A 19,613-nucleotide genomic window follows, 5' to 3' on the forward strand; every position below is an offset into this window, starting at 1 on the left:
AAACCTTGTCTGGTTTCATGAAAAGAGAAGAAACAGAAATAGAAATGACAGCACAAACCTGCCAAAACATCCTCTCTCCTAGAGCAGCAGACAGCTCCTTTGACCAGTGCTAACAAGATTTTAAAGTTGTCTGAGGCCAAAGATGAAATGTATAAAGATAAATACTATAGGGAAAGACTACACCCAGAACATGAATTAAAAATTTTAGGGAAATTTGGGAAGACTGAAACTATATGCTCTTACTAGGCACATACCAGGCTTCCCCTGTCACCAGCAGAAAGGAAAGCACACAGAAATTTTAAAATCATACAAGAACCCAGATACTTCCACGGCTCCATAATATTAACTTATATCAACAGCAGAACGTAGACAAGTTAGAATAAAGCTTTACTTATCCTGATCTTCATCCTCCAAAGGCAACAGAAATTATGGTATTTAGCATCATGAACGGAAAAAAAGGGAAAACAACAACAGCATAAGCCTACTGGAATATGGAATAGTCTGACTGCTCCCCAGTTTTAAGCAATAAATCAGTCATCGAGAGTTGCATGTGAGGTATGAAAAGAGGCAGGCAGAGAGCACATTTCTGGAACACCTGTGGCATACATAACAAAAATACTTAATTTTGCAGCAAGTAGGATTGAAAAGAAAGAAGCCATGCCAGCAGCATGCCTAAATATCCTAGGCTGAGTGCTCAAAACAACAGGTAAACATTTGCAATATTTCATCTGTTCCCCAAGCCACTTCCAGTAGCCCAAACAAATTGCTGTGAGGACAGTGGCTAACTTCTTCCCGTCGTCTTTTTTACGGATTCTGCAATCTCTTCTTTGTGCCTATCCTGCCGTATCATAGGCAAGAAGTCAAAAGAAACCAGGGGAAAATAGTGACCAAGAACAGAGCATCACCACCTAGAGTCTGGAGCCAAATAGCAAACAAGAACCTGGGAAAAGTGTGGCTAAGACCTATAATAATCTGTTCTTCCAACTTCCTCTTCCACAGCTGCTCCTCGAATGCTGGAAACAAGGAACTGCAGATGGGAAACGTGCACAAGCTGTGCAAAATAGTTGATCTACGTACACAATAAATTTAGTCCTGAAAGAGAATGTAAATCTTTTCAAATAGGCTGAAGACTGAACAGACACGAGGATGGAGGTCTCACGTGGAACATACAAAGTCTCAACCATTTATGTTTGAAAGGATTCCAAATTCATGTTTAGTTATAAATGCTCTGAAAGATATTTGGCATTCAGGTTTGAGTATTTACCATATTTAGCAAACAGCAAAGATTTATACTGCTTTTACATTTACATTGATGATTTCATTTCTATATATATTTGTTAATTAAATATGGTTCCTCTGAGCTAAAGAATAAATATTATCGCAACACCCCTATATATGGGTAAAGATGCATAGCTGGTTTAAAGAAGGCCATATAGGAAATCTCTAAGAGCTAAAAATGCAACCAAACTTCAGAAACAGTCTTTAAAATACTACCAATCTTAACTCTTATTTTGGACATCTCAACTAACTGTTAGTCATTAGGTGGTTTCAGACATCTAGGAGTCGTCGTGAGAATCTGACTCAAATGCACATTATGCAATGCTTACTGCAAAGAAATAAGAACTAAAGTCTGCATGATCCTTGACAAAAGGTCAGTAACACTCTGGTTTACACAGCATTAAATAGTGGGAAAACAGAAAAATATTTGTATTTTCAGAAGGGCTACAACATAGATTTCACCTCAGTATAACCTCATAATCTGAAGTTCATTGCCTTAATCAGAAACAGACAAAGCAAACTGGTAGAACACACGAGTTTAGGCAATCCTCTCTTTTTTGATTTGTGGAGCCTAAACATTTTACAACAGGATTGCAAGCACAGTGCTGCAAATTCAGGAAACTTACTTTCCTCGGTTTCCTTTTGAAGCCTCTTAGAAGTGAGTAAACAGATTACCTGAGGATCCATTACCACATTTAATCCTAAAAGTTAGCTCAGGGGCTTTTCAGTTAGACAACTCTCTTTTCAGTCACCAGCACTCCCTTTTCATTTAAAAAAGGCTCCTCTGAAAAAGCACTCATCTGTATTTTACTCCTCCCCACATCTCCCAGAACAAAAGCAAAAAAGCATGACATTGCTTTTTAAACATTACATTTTTTAAAAGCAGAAAGTATTCAGCTTTTATGAAAACTTTAACAATCACATTTGAGCTTACGGACTTCCTGAGTTAAAACATTTATTACAGTAATGGAAGCTTGGCTTTCCTGGTCTTCAACAGTCTCCTAAAACAGCTAATTCCCACCCTGGAACTGTTTCCTGACCTCTGGAAAGGGTCATCTATGTATAACTGTAGACAAAATATGCCCATGGCATTCCGAAGCTCCATGGTAAGCTCACTTAAAAGAATCCAGCAGGTTCAGTTCACATCTCAACTGAGCTTTGTTTTTCATGATAAAATATCCACTCCAGAAGAAACCCTTAAGTAACCCTTACCTGGCTGCCATAAGTAGCACACACTGATTCTTCAGCAATGAGTACATAGCTCTCAAAACAGGCTAGTCATCTCTCATATTGCTACCTGATAAGTAACAGCAATGAGTAAACTTCTAAGAGCAGGTTGCAATGTGTAAATAGAGAGTCCTGAGAGACCATAGAGGACTACTGCACTGGACAATACTTAATATCTCCCATGCGCGGCATATTATGCCTAGGTCTTGGAGTTTAGCATGTAAAAGACAAATAAAAGGAGAAGCCTATTATCTGAAACTATACCAACTAATCGAGCTGATTAGGAAAGGCTGTTTGAAATTCCAGCTTTAAAAACTGTATTTTTTTGGACAACTGAAGTGTATTTCATTTACAGCTACAGTTCAATTAACAAGAAGCAGAAACATTCATCCACTTCACACTGAAATTTCCCTCTACTCAAGTATCCATGTCTTAATCACCACAAACTTGTTTGCATTCCTATTTAAAATGCGTATGCTGAGTAACATTTCCTAACATCACCTGATAATCATGCATTTTATACTTAAGTATCTTATAACCATACAAAAAACCTGCAAGATTCCAACTAGTTTTGCTGACTATGACCCACCCAGCAAAGCATTAATGAGCAAGACGTGTCTAGTCACCGCGTTTTCTTTGCTGGCTGTTCCTTCCTGCCCAGTTGTGGAGGAAGAAAAAGGAAACAATGTGAGAAAAGTCCACATTTTCTGCTACACTGAATTAATCCCACTTCCACAAATCAAGAAATACATCTCTCATATCATTCAGATGTAATGACTCAAACGACTGCTTTAGACTAGAAGGGACTGCTGGAGGTCATCTGGTCCCAACACCTACCCAAAACCAAAATGATGGTCATCTTTATGGCAGACACTACCATGGTAGACCATCTGGCTCAAAGCTTCTGGTCAACACAGAAGTAAACCAGCAAACACCCTCACTGCTTTTTTTGTTGTTGTTGTTAGGAAGGCTACCAACAGCTGAAGAAATTAGCACTTTTCATCCTCAGGACAGACAGTGATAAATAGAAGACAGGACATACAAGCAGTTGAAAACATTCCTTAAAATGGCCACAGGAATAGAGGAGTATCAGACAACACCTCTCCCAGTCCTGACAAAGCTTGAGGGACACAAGAATAAAAAGACAATTCTTCTCTCTACCACCAGAACAGAGATGGAAAGCTTTCACTTTATTCATCTATTAACTAGAAAAATCTATCGAGAGAAACCTTAGCAAGGAATCCAGGATCTTCTCTCCAATTACTGAAGCTAGAGCTGGGCATCCAATATTATACTGCCTCTATACAAAGATTCCCTCACCCTTTGTATTAAGCTCAGATTTACTCTCAACTCCAAGTACAACAAGCAGCATTTATCCCAATTCAAACCATTTCAACAAATTGTAAAAAACAATGGCAAACTGTCATTTCAGAGAAGAGTTATGTGTCAGGCTCGCTACACAGAACCCATCTTCCAGTGATTTCAAGCAGGTTTAATTCAGTAGCAGTTTTAAGTAGCTTTTTTCTTTTCTTCAAACGAAAAGCTTAGCTGTGGGCTGCTGTGCTTGCCAGTCCACTAATTAGTCCACTTGTTCAATATATTCTGTCCTTGAAGTGGAGGACACAGCATAATGAACTGCATACATTTTCACAAGATTATAGGGACAGACAACTGAGGGACCAAGACACCGTAACATCAAGCTCTTCATTGCGTATAAGCAAAAGGTTAAGTTCCCATTTCTAGCCTCACAGAGGATATACTAATATTTGCATGACAATAGGGGTTTAAATCTGAAAAGAAATGGAGACTCCACTATATAAAAAATTGAAGAGACATTCTGTGCCAAAGCTTGATTAAGGTTCACAAACGCTCATGCCACTAGTAGCATGCAGCCATCTTCACAGCGATATGCAAGCCCTACCTGAATAACCAAGTACTTCCTCCTTACTACAAGTATAGAAGTTCAGACTTCAGAGTGACTGCCACCAAGAGTGAGGCTGGGAGCTATTATGTTTGAAGGTAGGTCTATCTGCATAAGAGAAAGGTAAAAAAAAAAAAAACCAGAGGCAGAGACAAGTGAAAAAAATCACCAGAGAACTCACTGGAAGAAAGAACCTAGGGAATATTCAGGTGTCTTGATTCCTTCAAGGATCAGCTGCTTGATGATACTGTAACCTCAAAGTGGTCATTTAATTCTAAAATGAAGGCTAGAGGCACATAAGCTTCAGCTAGTGATTGTAGAGGCAATATCACTTACAGAGACAAATTCATTTTTACAATGAAAACTGGCACCTGATGCCTTAATTTCTCACTATGGCTTTAAAAATGTTATCTTATCAACCTCTCCACATCCTCTCATTGATACCATTTCTTTCAACTCCATCACCTTCTTCCCACATGGCACCATCTCCTCATGGGTTTTAACAAGCCAGTTGCAAATCATGGTTTGTCACTGCAGTATTTAACACTATACACTTGCAACCCCTCCTATATGTTCAACATCCAAACATCAACTGATTTGTCAACTATTTCACTGATTTGTCATTTCTTCTCTATTCCTTCAGATAAATTGCCATTCTAATTCCTTGTCACCTTTTCCTGATGTAGTGTCCAGCTTGTTTGGGGTGATTACTTTGCATTTCATTTCTTTTAAACACTAAGGTATTTAGCAGTAGAAAGTCACAGCAAATGCCAGAAAAACTGTTTCTCTGATCTGCAAAAACCTCCAATTGCCCAAATTTCTGTATTTTTAATTACATTGGTATACACAAATACATCCGCAGTAGTGAGATGCTACCAAGCAAGTTCAGAACTAGAGACACTTAGAGGTCTCAAAAACAGAGGTATGACAAATAAATTTCCTATTGTAAACTGACAACTCATTTGAGTAAAATTTATCTGTATATGACAGACTAGTGTACCTTTTTCATGATAACTTTCAGTTAACGTATTACTGCAAGGCTGCATTATCACAATCCTGCCTCATCACTTGCCCAGAGTCTTCTATTGGTCATCATGGATCCACATTCACACAAGCTGCAAGGAAAAATCCCAACCATGCAACAGAGCTATAGACCAGTAAAGCTCCTACATTTATATAGCTTTATTTAAATGTCTCCGTAAAAAGCCATTACAGACACTTATCTGACAAACATTACTGACCTCAGACTTGAGAATAAAGAATTGTGCATCAATAAAGAAAAACCTTTTTTCTAAACATAATTGCCAGAAGTCTATAATATAAAGACACTGAGATAAAAGCTGAAATTAGGTTGTTTGTTTTTTTTTAAGTTTCTAGCCTTTACTATGCATTTGAAATCTCCTGTCTTCCCACTCTTCCTCACTATAAAAATTTAAACCCTTTGCGTGTGCTTATTTGCATATCAATACTTACAATACTCTTCCACATAACAGAAATGCAAGAACATAAACTTTAGGAGCATGCTGGAAAGTTTCTTGTAATCCATTATTTTCTGCATGCTTTGCAAACCCTTCCGATTAAATGTCTTTTCTGCAGTTCCCTTGAGAAATACTTTGTTGAAATGACATTGGGACAGAATGTATGTTTTCACAATTGGCAATAAAATTATGCAAGTAACTTACCTAAAAACCACCCCAAACATTTAAAGAATTTTCCTATAGAGAAAATGCAAGTAAGCCATCTATAACAGAGTTCACATTTTTTCATACTTGTAATGAATATTAAGGTTTTATAAGGTTAAGACAATATTAATAGAAAAGATTTCTCAAGTAGGGAAAGTATTTTTGATAGTAGAATGATTTTCATATCACTACTCATTCAAAACAACTCACATAAACTCTTACAGTCTAAATTTAACATGCAGTTACTAATTCTACAGCTTTTTATATCCAAATGTAAACAGATGAACAATCACATCTTATGTCAAGACAAAGACCACTTTGGTTAGTCTAATACAAATGCTTGCAAGATTTTTGTAATTTCAAGGAAGTTTCCTGAGCTAGAACTAAAAAAGCTTCTTTCCCATCTGTAAAGCTGCAGTATACCCACATATACAGGGCAGAGGGGATGATCACCCAGCCTGACCCATTTAGCATAGCCACCTACTCTCTGTTAAAGAAACAGAAAGAAGAATTCAAATCTACATAATGGTTACCCAGTCTTGTTTTAAAGACTGACAGTAAGAGAAGCGTCACTGGATCAGCTGTCCCACACGGTAGTTACATACACAGTAAATTTGTACAACTTCCTATTGTAGCAGTCACTTAGATTTTTGTTATGCTTTCGCAGGCTAGACCCTATAAGCTAAGAACCTATGTCAATAAATTCTGATTAAGTTGTTACTTGATAAATGTATCCTTTCAAGACGTTAAACAAATGCAGCACCTGCATTCATTTTTGAGACTGAAAATATGCCTTTAACTCATGTTCAGACTCTGATCTTTTTCCAGTGTGCTGGCAACCCTTTCTGAATTCCAAAAGTAGCTGTAGCAGTGCCAGCTGCGGAAGACATGTACTACTACCTTGCCTGTTAAGACTCCTCTGTTCTTATACCTAAGGCTCCACTGGTCAGAGCTTCACTAAATGCTAATGTTCACAGCTGGATTACCCAGTCACCTCCAACACCTCTTCAAGTAACTGTTTCCAAGGAGGCCTTCCCCAGCCTATACCTGTCCTGAGGTATACTAGTTTAAATGTGACCAGATATAAAGTCTAGTTTGCTTTGGTACAGTCTTTAAAAACAAAAAGCTAAACGAGGTTAGTAAACCACAACTATAGAAAAAGCAGTTGTCGCATTACCTCTCGCCAAGTAACCACGAAGTTTTAAATTGATGCCATTTTGTTCAAAGACATCAAATTTCAGAAAGCAGGATGAATCAGGCACTGTTTGTGACTTTAAATTGACATTTAAAAAGCCAGGGATCAAACTAATATGATTCAGAAGCTTTCTTCTGCCTTTTTTCCTATACTCAGAGTTAAAAAAAAAGAATATGATTTGTGCTTCCACGTTTCAATTAAGTGTTTGGTGTTAGTGAACAGTTTACAGAATCCTGATAATGTCACATGATTGATACGCTAACATCAACTGATGAAGCCGAATCGGAAACTGGCAAAATACTAGTGGAGTAAGCTGGGCATTAGATGAGTACCATTTTCAGGCCTCTTTCTCAAGCTCTGCATATTTTGATACAAGGTAGATTTAAGGATAGGTTACAGAGTAATAGCTTGTTGCCAGAGAGATGGGAAGGTCTTGCTCCCTTCTTTGTCACTGGTTATGGCCATCTCCACAGCTTACTGGACTTCTCAGAGAGCTGCTCTAACTCTCTAACTCTTCCCTTTGGGACAACGGCAGGGAAGATGGGAAGCTAGGTATCTTCCACCAGCTCAGATACATAGTTGAAAGGACTCAGAGGGCTCAAATAAATACCAGAGCTTATTTAAAAAAGAATGCATATGGAAACTCCCACTTCCATACATGGTAAGCGGTCATATCAAGCTATGAGAGCCACCCCCAATCACTGAAGGTAACTTTTTGGACTCCTTCTGCTAGTAGTCGTTTGTAGTTTTCACATGACTTCAAGAGAAGCATTCAGAAAGGTCATCTGCCCGCATGAAGATAAGCCAAGTGCTAGAGGTTGCAGACAATAGCTCTCCACTGCCTAAGGCTATAGTTTTATGGCAGCCTAAGTCTATTTAACTACTATGTATAGCATCATCTTCAGCCTGGCACCTCTGTTCACTGCACAAGTCATGTGTTTCATCACGCTAAAGAAACAGAATAGCTTTTAGTTCATTTATCAGATTAGTTTATGCCATATGAAAGGGTGAAATGGCCAGGAAAGGATCCAACCAGCATTGCAGCTGGCAGAAGAAAAAGGGATGCAAGTAGCACAGCCAAGAGTTAGCAACTTACATTTCTATAACCCTATAGCCTGCGATTCAGCTATCTCACTAAAAATTCTAGTGGTGTCAGAGATGAAGAACATTTGAAACTATTCCAGTAACTGAGGGCCCCAAAATAGTCATAAATGGGAGGAACTATGATTACCAGAAAAAAAATCAGGATTATCTCATAAACTGACTTGACATTTTCAGGGTTTTTTTTTCTTTCCAATCTAAAGCTAAACATTTATTCTCCTGATGAAAGCTGAGATTCTTTCCCATAAGTCTGGACAGAGAACTTGAATTCCACAAATTCTGATTAATTTATTCTAACAAGGGATACTTATTACACTGGCTCCTCATATCTTACATGAATTGCAGCAAGTATCTTATCTTAATTAAACTCAGCAGAAGAGTAGTTGAAGTCTATTCTGTCATGCTTCCCACATATCAAAACAGTGAGGATTTAGTCAAATATCGGTTATCTCAATTTCCTTTCATCAGTAGCATGCGTCATGTGCAATACCAGCTAAAGCATACTGCAGTAAATGCACCCCGAGCCAGAAATCTGCTCCAAAAGATTTTAGTACGGTTACCCGCGATAGTAACTGGCTAAGGGTCAGGACTGAAAAAGACTGCTATGCCATGTTTTTTACATAACTACACTGCTAACCAGGCACAAATGAAGAACATCTTTTTCCTGTGGTTATTATTTGATTTTGCATTGGCAAAGTTTGAACTCCAACAGAAACAATGAATCTTCTAATGCTACTTTGCCTCCACTAAGTATTCCAAATTTCTCCCAGTTTGTCACTGCCTTGGTACTCTATTTTGAATCACAAACCTCCAGCTCCTGTTTTAAAGCCCTCCTTTGCTGAGACAATTACAAACATTCAGATCCAAGCAGCAAGAACTAATGTAAAACCTGCTCATTAAGAAATACATCCTGAAGGAGAAATAAGAGCCTTCTAATATGCCTATATAGTGCAGAACTTTTGGAAACTCTGAAGATTTGCTCATCCACTCTAGAAATCTTATAGAATTTGTGATTAATGAGATATTCCAACAAGATGCTTGTGTATTTGAAGATATGGTAGCTTTAAATGGAATATCTTTCTTCAATAAGTCTTAAATTTTTTACCCTTTGGGTATCAGAAGATTTCTTTGTCAATGCGCTGGATAAGTGAAAATGCAAACAAGGAACATTATGCTTATTCTTAAAGTAAGCTGTGAGGAAGTGGGACATGAGAGGAGCACTGTACCAAGGGAAAAGGTTTAGAATACCAGTAAAAAACAAAAACAAAACAAAAAACTTAAAACTAAAATGTACACCAAGCTGCATTCCCTCACCTTTCTGTGCCATTTATCCTGTACCAGGAACATTCCCCTCCACCCCCCAAGTCTACTTGGCAGAAATGTGACGCTAACTCACTCCAGATTTAAAAGTGTGAATGAAGATTCACAGCTTACTGTTTTCAGCACTTGGTTTGGTGTTGATCTGTTTTCTCTGTTGTATAGTCTCATACTATTACCAGAACTTGTTCTGCCACAGCTCTCCACTGCTTTTCCAACTATGGAGACTGACACTTTCCATATATGGTCAGGCACAGCACATTTTGAACCCTACTATGGGACACTAACCCCATTACATCAGATATTCAACCTTTGATCAACATATAATTATCACCCCAGAGTCATAAGCCTGAGATCATTACTTAGCCTATTCTTACACAAATGACAAAGACAGTCCATTCTTAAAAAAAAAAAAGTTCATTTGCATTACTGATGCTTTGTCAATTACTAGTTTTCAGCAAAGAGTATTCCAAAGTTAGAAAACAACACACCATCCTATGTCCAAGGCTTTGAAACAGCAACCAAGGGAATTCCAAGAGAAACAAATTGCTTCTTTGAGTTACACACACAAAAATTCACAAGAAACATAAATTCATGTCATACCACTTACCCAAAATAAAAGGAATTACAGAACAGACACAGCTAAGTCAGACCTGCTTTAACCACCATTTGGTTAAGACTGAGAACCCATCCAACTACAGCAAGCAACTGTACTGCAGGCTTATGTACACATTTAGGTCCCACCATAATAATAAAAAACATTCCTTAGTCATCCATTAAGCTTGCTATTTAAAAAAATCCCCAAATATTTCTCATTCTCTGCAGTCGCTGGGACATCTACCACATCCAAGGGACAAACCAGGTAACAGTTGTACCATCTGAGTAGCTAGTTACCCAGTGCAGTTTAATTTAACATCACAGCTAGTGGCGCCTAAAGGGATTGTCCTATTCCTCCCACAACCCCCTTGTCTGTTTCTCTTGAGCCAGAAGTGGTGCACACAAACGCAGCGAGCTGGTTCAGGGGGCTAAAGCGGAAGCAAAGCAATGCCCCTTACTGACAGTAACATTCCCTGAACTTGCTGAATAATCAGATAAGCATCAGGAGGAAGAGAACTGGCCTTTCAGCAACTGTTTATTGTATCAGTATGGTTCCAGAGCAGCTAAGGTTGAGGACCCCCTTGATTGCATACATTGTACAGTTTTATGTTACAGTTAAAAGATGGGCCTTACCACTTCCCCATCTTATTACTGTCTTCTTCACAACCAGCCACACTCACCTCCCACACACATACACTAGTGTTCATGCAAACTGTTTGGTTTTCAACTTGTCCAAGTCCTTGAACTAATTTACCAGCTAGATAAAAAAGTTTTCATCTCATATGCTCTTCGAAACAGTTTGCCAAAAAACATGTATGAGTGCTAGCATCAGAGGGCAACAGCAGCAAAGATTCACTGGCTCAAGCTCCTTCAGAATTACACCCCCAAGCAAAAATCGTAAATCATACATACCACCACTTAAAAGTCCTAGCAAGTGCTACAGATGACAAATATTTTGAAGGGCAATTAAGAACACTTTGTTGAGAGTTTCTTTTGGCTGCAACAATCCCTCAGACACTGCTGTATAATTAAAGCTATGAATTTATCTTTTCATATTTGAACACAACAGTAAAACAGAAGTAGACATTCCCCTGGTAATTCACTGAACTGCCAAGAAATCCTCGGTGTTCTGCACTAGTTAGCAGGACAAAAAAAAAAAAAAAGGAAAAAGCATTCAGAAATAAATTCCGCCAGTCTTAAGTCTCTTGAATTCAATTAATAACTGACACTTTCACTGTCCTCATTCTCTTACGTACCTCACGCATTTTTATCATAGTAACAAAACTTTATGCCACTCAGTCTTTTGAATAAAATAACCCTTCCCATTTTCATGCTATCGCAATTTTTTGAGCTACGGGCTAAGGGTATCAGCTGCTCACCTCTACTTATCCCAGCCATAACGCCCAAGAGACACATTCCAAAGTCTTAGATTCCCTTTTACCTGAAGAACAGTACGAACAACCCAAGTCATAAGAATTTCAGAAACAGTGAAGTATAACATTTATTTTGCTATTCATTGTACACTGTGTAAGATGTACGGTCCAAAAGACTGAAATCAGTCAGCCAAAGTCAGCTATTGCCCTAGTCTCCTGCAAAGGACAGCAGGATCAGTTGTTTCTAGGATCAAACTCATTAATAAGCCTCTTTGAAGACAACTTAGCACAGCTTCCATTTAACATATTTACTATTAAAAAAAAACCTAGTCAGTAATGTTCTTAATGTCATTTCTGAAAGACAAGTTTTCTTCAAAACACATCAGCATTTGCAAGAGTAAAGTCAAGGAACAAGGAAGATTTCCTAGTAAACTTAGAACATGGAAGTATTCAGTTACTCCACCGTAATTGGTTTTGTTCCCCTGTAACACAAAATGAAGATTTCTCCCAGATAAACACAGTCATTCAAAAGTAGCTCTAGCTGCAATTCACCAAAAGCTGTCCTTATCAAACTGTTATTAAGTAACCCTTCAGAAATAGAATGTCAGTCTCAGGCTTGTCCCTCATAGATAGGTATGAACAATGCATGTTATTCCTTTAATAAGAATTAACCCTCTGTGAGATTAACTTGCATACAAAAAGCTTTAACAGATACATCCCAACAATCTCATTATGGAAGAGATTATTACAAGACTAGTCTGTTTTAAATTGCTTACCATCTCACCAGTCCCACTGGGAGTAACACTAGCAGTGCATGTGTAAACTCAGATCCAGTTGTTTTGCTCTCAAAACTCAAAGACCAGTATCAGACTAGACATAGTAAACACTAATGGCTGCCATCTGAGCCAACAGCTGCACTACTGACACCACTAGAGCAACTATGCCACTGGAGCAGGAAAAAGCCCATTCTGTAGACAGACAGCAATACAACATGGCCAACACTGCAGATCTTGCCAATGAAGACTGACCTACATTACTAATAAAAGTTTTAGTTACTACATGCACTGTATATTTCAAATAGACACCAACTACCCTTAGCTGCTTTCATGAACAAATCCACTGGGGAAAATAATAGTGTTTTCTGAAAACAAACTGTTCTTAGTAAATTCATACCTAGTGAACACTTAGTGTTGAAGTGGTTTTATCCACCACTCTTCATGTCTTAACCAAGAACTGATGTTTAAGAGTTCCCATGAACACAAGAAATATTCCCCCTCTCTAAGAGAAACCATGGAAGTAAAAAAAATAAAAAGCTTAAAAGAATGCAGAAAGCAAGCTAGTTTGGGGAACTCTCCAAAGCCAATCAAATTATAGATAGAAAGGGCATTTTATTAGGGTACATGAACAGCTAGCAAAAAGAAAAAAGACAAACCTTTCTTTATTCACCTACTGTCCTCGAAACAGTACATGCATGTTCCCTTGAGTTACCCTTCTCTCTCACAGATCACTATCAGAAGAGTATCCCCGTTATTATAAGTGCAGCCTCTTCACCTGTGCTCTAACATCTAACAGTCTCTCACAGCACATGCCACAACACTCAAGAAAATCAGCACAGTTCTGTGGGCACTTCAGTAACAGTGAGTGGGAGTACTTAAGTTTTTCAACCACAGCCTAGAGAGGGCAGGACGTACAGCAAGAATTCAGAAACCTATAACAACTTGTTTTAGTGAAACATGCTCCAAATTTGCCTGCAACCTTTGTCCCTGTCAGTGGGAAGCTTGAAAAAAATCTCATCCAAGAACTGGCCCTAAAACAAATCCTATTTAATCAAAGAGAAGCACTTACTATGGAAGGCTGAGCTTGCTTTGGCAGGTGAGAAGGTATACCTTGCTAATTGGGCACACCTCGATACTAAGCAACCCTTTATTTAAACACATTATGAACAGACACACTAACAAAGAAAGCTTACAAAGTTAACTTGAACACATCAGTTTATGATTTTCTCAATTCCTGTGCTCTGATAATAAGAATAACTTTGTGCAGGTACAAAGCAAAAACACAGCTCACAGTCACTGCTTTCATTCAGAAGTCTACCAGCACCAGGGAAATCAGCACGTCTTCTCAGTTCTCTGCGCAGTCCCTGGCCTTCAGACACAGAAGCCTAGACTTGTTGAGGGAGGATGTCCTGCAAGAACAGAAGATGGAAAACAGTAAGAATCACTCTCCTCTTGGTCACTTTATTGTGAAGTACTAGAATTTGTTATAGTCACCTCTTAACAAGCAGGTACACATAGAAGAGTTGAACCTTATTCTCAGGTGCTAAAGAAACATCAATGTAAGAACCACGATTCTCTTCTCCCTTTTCTGAGCCATAAAAGGTGCACCTGTCACGTTAACCTCTATGTGCCATGCCACGAGCAACCAAAAGAGAAAAATATTCAATTTGCAATCAAGACAGTGGGGTCAGATCACACACTCTTCAGGTTTTCTATTGTGAAAACTGCTAGTATCCTGTACAAAAGCTAACTTAAGAATTTTAAGACTAATCTGAATACTCTGCTTTAGCCACCATTTCTAAGCCTAGATCTCCTTAGAATTAGTAATCCCAACTTCTATTTTGAGACATGCCAGATTTCTAAGGACAAAAAAAAAAAAATTAATCACTTTCCCTCAACTTCCTGGACTCCAAAGTTACAGTACTTGGCAGTGACTGGTGTAGTTCTAGAAATGCTGAGTATCTCTTCCCTTCTAACAAGCATATAATGTGGGTGTACGAGAAAACAAAAAAGATAAAACAGCATTTCACTGATATCTTCAAATGCCAGGTATTTGTGTTCCTACACATATGGATTAAAAAAAAAAGTCATGAAAATATATTCTTTGTTTTCAGCAGCTGGTTATGCTTATATTCTTATGAAATTAAGAATGATCACTTCAGAATAACATAAACTTGCTAAAGCATGGTTCCCCCAAAGTATTGTGCCCAGTTCTGTCACTACATGGCCCTAGCCAAGCTTAGTCCACCTACACAACTTACTTTCAACAGAAAAGAATGTTGTTTTCAAAGATCTAACAAGACTTTACCTGCTGAAAAAGGCAATAACTGTAAACCAATGAAAAAGCTTCCCCTGCAGTGGCACTAGCACTGATGTAACACCCAGCTTCTACTTGCTTAGAAGAGAGCAGTCCTGATCAAATCTTGAAACGTAAGTGCTCTGAACAGTGGTCTCTAAACTGGGTCACACATGCAAGACAATCCACTGAGGTGTGGGAAGAAAACATTTTTTGTAATGTTAATGAATAATATTTTAAAATAGTGTTTATTTTATCTACATCTTATCCTAACTTCTGTTTTACAATGTATATATCTGTACAGTAGTACCTGTATATAATTGATAAATCAATAAATATACATATATCGGGGGTGCATGCTAAGGAGGGGCATGTGCAGCTAAAAAAAAATTGGAGGCCACTTCTCTAGAAGACAGAAGCTCCCCTTCCCTTTGAACAGGATTTTCCTTTTTTCTACTAAGTAAAAAAGAGCACTTACATCTGCCCTGCCTTTCCTCATTTTCCTAGATGCCACTGAGTTAACACCAAGTTACACCAAGCTTTCTTGCTCACAAGAGGATTTGGGGGTTCTTTCCTTATTCAGCTCCACATCTATTCATAGCTCTCTTCAAAGGTTCAACACCATGACAAATACTAATCACTTTCACTTTGCTCCAGGAAGCGAGGACCAAGCCAGTTTCACTCTAGTGCTGGTTATTTCAGAGGATTTGAATGAATGGCACCTCACAAGGCACGTGGCTCCAGTGTTTTCAGTTCTAGGGTTGGGGCTTTTTTTTGCCACCTCAGCGATAAGAAACTTAAGTTCCTCGGGAACAGGCAACTGAATATGAAAACCTGTTACTGGAAAGAAGTATCAGAAAAACCATACGATGATAAATGACCTGCTTGACAAGGGAACGTTAAGCGGACATAATGAAACAATAAACAAACAGAATTAAGTTGCCATCAAATATTATTACCTCTCATCGCTTTGCGGGAGCTTAGGGAAAAGATAAAGAGTTATAAGGAAGAACACAGAAAGCCAAGTGGCTAGACGCCCACCCAGCTCTTCCCCCTCACCCAACGCGAGCCCTGGCGGACGCCCCCAGCCCCCCTCGCCGGGGGGCCACAGCAAACAGGCAGCCCACCTGCAAGCTCAGGGGGTGGGAGGCCGGCAGCCAAGCCTGCCAGGCCTAGCCGCTGGGGAAAGGCCGGCCTCGGGCCGCCGGCAGCGCCGCGAGGGGGGCCCGCTCCCCACCGCCCACCGCGGCGGGAGCCGGGCGCCCGCCAACCCCCTTCCCCGGGCAAGAAGAAGAGAGAAGAGTGGAGAAGGGCCCACGGCCCTCCTTACTGACCTGCCGGAGGGCGGCTCTCCCGCAGGGCCGAGGGGTCACCTGAACAGAGCTCGCTCCCCTCAGCCCGCTCAGCCGCTGCCGCTTCCCTCACCCGTACGACCTCCTTACCGCTTCCCCAGTCCCGCTCGGATCTTTCCGCCACCGCCTCCCGCCTCAGCGCCGCCCTCTCCCCTACCCCCGGAGGACCCCCCGCCCCCAGAAGAACGAACCCCCCCAACCGGACCGGGAACACCCGCCGCCGCCCCCTCCCCAGCCCAGCGCGGAGCGGGAAGTTCCAACAATACACCGGGACTACTTTCTCTCCGCGAGCGGAAGCACACTACCTCTCTGCGCGCGGTGAAAGGAAGCGCAGCGCTGAGTGCGAGGCATGCTGCGAGTTGTAGTCTTCCCGTGCCAGCCCCACCCACCTTCGCGGCGGCTCCTCCGGCCGCCAGCGGGCCACGCACCACCCGTGGGCGGTGGCGGCGGCGGCGGCAGCGCCGCCCCCCCTTCGCTGCTCCCCAGCCAATGGGCGGCCTCCCCATCCTCTGGTGCGCGCGCGGGGGGGCGGGGCCGGGCCGGGCCGCGCCGCGCCGCGGCCGGCGGCGCCTGGAGTTAGTTGTTGCGCGCGGGCGCGGCGGTCGCAGCTCCGTCCCGGGAGTCGGTTCCTCTCAGGGGCCTCGGCGGCTGTGGGAGCCGACCCTGACGAAACCATACTTGGCGCCGCCGCCGCCGCCTCCTTCTTCCCCTCGCTGCCTGCCCGCGGGAGGTGCCGCGGGGCTGGGGAGCCCCTGCCAGGTGAGGGGCCGGTCCGAGTCTAGGGAGGGCGGGGGGGGGGGGGGGTGACGGTCCCTCTCGCTGTGAGGGGAGGCCGGCGGGCGCCGGCCCTGCCCGCGCCGGCGGCTCGGGTTTCCTCAGCGAGGTCCGTCCCCCCGTCCCCCCTCGGGCGGCCCCCGGCCGAGAAGGGGGGCTCCCGGCGCGGCTCGGCGGGGGTGCGAAGGGAGCGACCGGGCGCAGCCCGCTCCTCCGGAGAGGGTTCCGCCGGGCCGCCTTCTGCCGCCCCCGGCCTGCCGCGGCCCCGACGGGCGGGCGGCGCCGGTCGTTGCTGTTGCACCCGGGTGGGTGTGTGTGGGGGGGGGTCTGGCTGGCGCCGGCAGCCGCCCCGGGGCCCCCGCGGGGCCATGCGGCGCCCTGGCTCCCTAGCCGCGGCGTTGGGCCCCCGGGCCGCCGCCGACAGCCCCCGGGCCCCGCGGCGGCAAAGGGAGCTTTCTTCTGCCTACATCTCGGCTGGAAGTTTTGCGACGTGATCCTGCGCTAAACAGATTGTGCCTGAGCCTGCCGGGGAGCGCAGGGCGGCTTCGGAGCCGAAACCTTCTAGGAATTTCACGACGAGAAAGCCACCGTAGGTGCCAGGTGGATGCTCTCTCCCTGTTGGGGCTCTGTCGTCGCTCTGTTATTACTGCGAATTCCTGACATAAAAGGCTTTACGTGTTAGCGTATATGTCTGTAGCTACATTCCATCCTCCTTTCAGGCTTTCGGTGCTTCCTTTTCTCTTGAAGGTTGTTTTGGACTTTTAGGTAGGTCAGTCTGTTTGCCTGTTTTTATTGAGGGTGAAGTTGAGACTGGACTAGAAAGGCTGGGATTTGCATTGGGACAGCAAGTGAAACCATGTAAATAGGTGGTAGTGGTTAGTTACTTACCAGGCAGCTGATACCTAACACAGAGTAGCCGGGCTGCTCTTAGGTGAGCGCAAGGAGGAAGAGGAGCATTGCCTGGTGGATCCCTGACCTCGAATTTAATAGGGGTTCCTTGTCAGAGAACATAATTTCTGTTTACTTTAGGTCTTTGCCATTTTATTTTGTAGAGCTTGGCTTTCATTCTTCCTTAATCACTTAATGTGGGGCTCCAGAGTCTTTCCCCTTGCTTGTCACGGCTAAAAGGCTGTCCAATGTCTGCTAAAGCACTTTATTCTCAGATATTTGGGGAAAAAATAATACACAAGATATATGGGCAGGAAGGAGAGAACACGAAGGTGTTTTAGGAGCCAAGACTTTATGGAATTCCAATAATTAGGTTCTATAGTTAGAAAGTTTTCTTAAACTTGTATAAAATTGCCAGCTGAACAACTACCTTTGTTACAAATTAGATGCATTTAATTCAATGTGACTTTCGTTTGACTTACAGCCTCATCTAGACAGTTTGATTCCAGTGGTGTGGCAGAGCAGGAAATACTTGTGGATATTCTATTTGGTCGTTTTGACTAGTTAGAGCTCTTAATCTAGTTTCACACTGGCTGAAAAGGTTTTGTCTGTAAAGTAGCTAAGATGATTTATCCAGATGAAGCATCTTCCTGGCAGAGCTACTGCTCCAGTGTGTTTTCAGGAAAACCTCATTTTGTTCTCTAAAATGTAAAAGTATGCAAGAAGTGAATTACCAATTTTTCCATGAGTAACTTTCCATGATTAATCTTATGTATTCATTTCATGATGGATTTACCTTATTGTTAGGATATTTCATGTATGTAACTTAATTTGCAGACTTCCTAAATTACTTTCTGGGATTGTTCTGTTTGGCTCAAATGCCTCTTCCTCACCTGAACAGCAGTGGCAGGTGGGATGTGATTCTGGAGCCTGGTCAGGAGGTACCAGCTGCAGAGGGAGGAGCCAGCAGGCTTTCCTGCCTAGCCTTTCTGCTAGTGGGCACTTTCACCGGGCTGCACGTGTGTGGAAATGAGCAATTGGTAAGAGAGTGAGCTTCACTCATGGATGCAATGTTTGCGTTTCCTTCTATTTTAGAACATACGTTAACCATGTAAATAAGTATACAGTTACTCTGAAACAGCAGCATTCCCTATGTATCGGTAAGTCTTACGGTTGCTTTAGCGAAAGAGAGAGGAGAGAGGCAAAATACCATTTCAACTTCTGAAGAAATGTGTTTCTGACTTTTCAGCTCTTTAGAAAATCTGCTTGCAAATATATTTACCAAAATATGTGCTCTTTTTCTATTTACTTTCCAAATAAAAGGAATTGGTTGGAATCAATCATCTTTAAAGAAAAATAAGGGCAGGGAGGGGTGCTATTTGGCTAAATGGCTCCTAAATGCTTTCTTGTCTAAACAGGATAGTAAAATATTAAGATAACTATTGTAAGTTATTGATTAGGGTCACAGACAATGGTAATTGCTGTTAACCTTCTGTATTGTGCTAGGAAAAATAAGTACGTGAAAAGCTTACTATAAGTTAACAAGTTGTAACATGTTTTCTTTCCTCTACCTTGTTCCTGGGTTTACACTCCTATGTCTCTACTTTCCTTTTCCTTTTTCCTGTTTAGTCTTTGCTCTTAGGTTTCCCTTTTTCCTAGAGCTGCCCCTCATCCCAGTTTAGAATTAGACCCTCCCATCCCTGCTAGTTGCCCGTGTTGTCTTTCCCCTTTTCTCAGAAGGGATCTGCAGCTTTACTCATTGTCACTGCTTTACTTGTTCTAGTTGCTTTCTGATGAGATCAGATTTCAGATGGTGGTAACTCAGTAGTCCTTTCT

The 19,613-nt window shown here is 41.7% G+C and overlaps 2 protein-coding genes across 11 annotated transcripts in view; one reads left to right on the forward strand and one right to left on the reverse strand.

Moving 5' to 3' along the window:
* HMG20A (high mobility group 20A) overlaps window positions 1–16,228 on the reverse strand; it is a 45,331-nt gene extending 29,103 nt beyond the window's left edge. Inside the window, exons 1-3 of one of the 4 annotated variants that reach the window (XM_069797878.1) lie at window positions 16,098–16,228; window positions 13,759–13,876; window positions 4,427–4,534 (exon numbers count right to left, since the gene is read on the reverse strand). The gene's annotated coding sequence lies outside the window, so the exon portion shown is untranslated. Of the gene's footprint in view, window positions 1–4,426; window positions 4,535–13,758; window positions 13,877–13,961; window positions 14,445–16,097 lie in introns of those variants that run through there. The other 3 variants (XM_069797876.1, XM_069797877.1, XM_069797879.1) reach the window with 3 other exon arrangements.
* Window positions 16,229–16,712: 484 nt separating this feature from the next.
* Window positions 16,713–19,613, forward strand: part of PEAK1 (pseudopodium enriched atypical kinase 1) — a 125,248-nt gene continuing 122,347 nt past the window's right edge. For 6 of the 7 annotated variants that reach the window (XM_069797885.1, XM_069797881.1, XM_069797883.1 and 3 more), the window contains exon 1: window positions 16,713–16,874. The gene's annotated coding sequence lies outside the window, so the exon portion shown is untranslated. The remainder of the gene's footprint in view (window positions 16,875–19,613) is intronic. The other variant, XM_069797886.1, reaches the window with a different exon arrangement.

The sequence above is a fragment of the Haliaeetus albicilla genome, chromosome 12 (genome assembly GCF_947461875.1).
Source record: "Haliaeetus albicilla chromosome 12, bHalAlb1.1, whole genome shotgun sequence".
Taxonomy (NCBI): Eukaryota; Metazoa; Chordata; class Aves; order Accipitriformes; family Accipitridae; genus Haliaeetus; species Haliaeetus albicilla.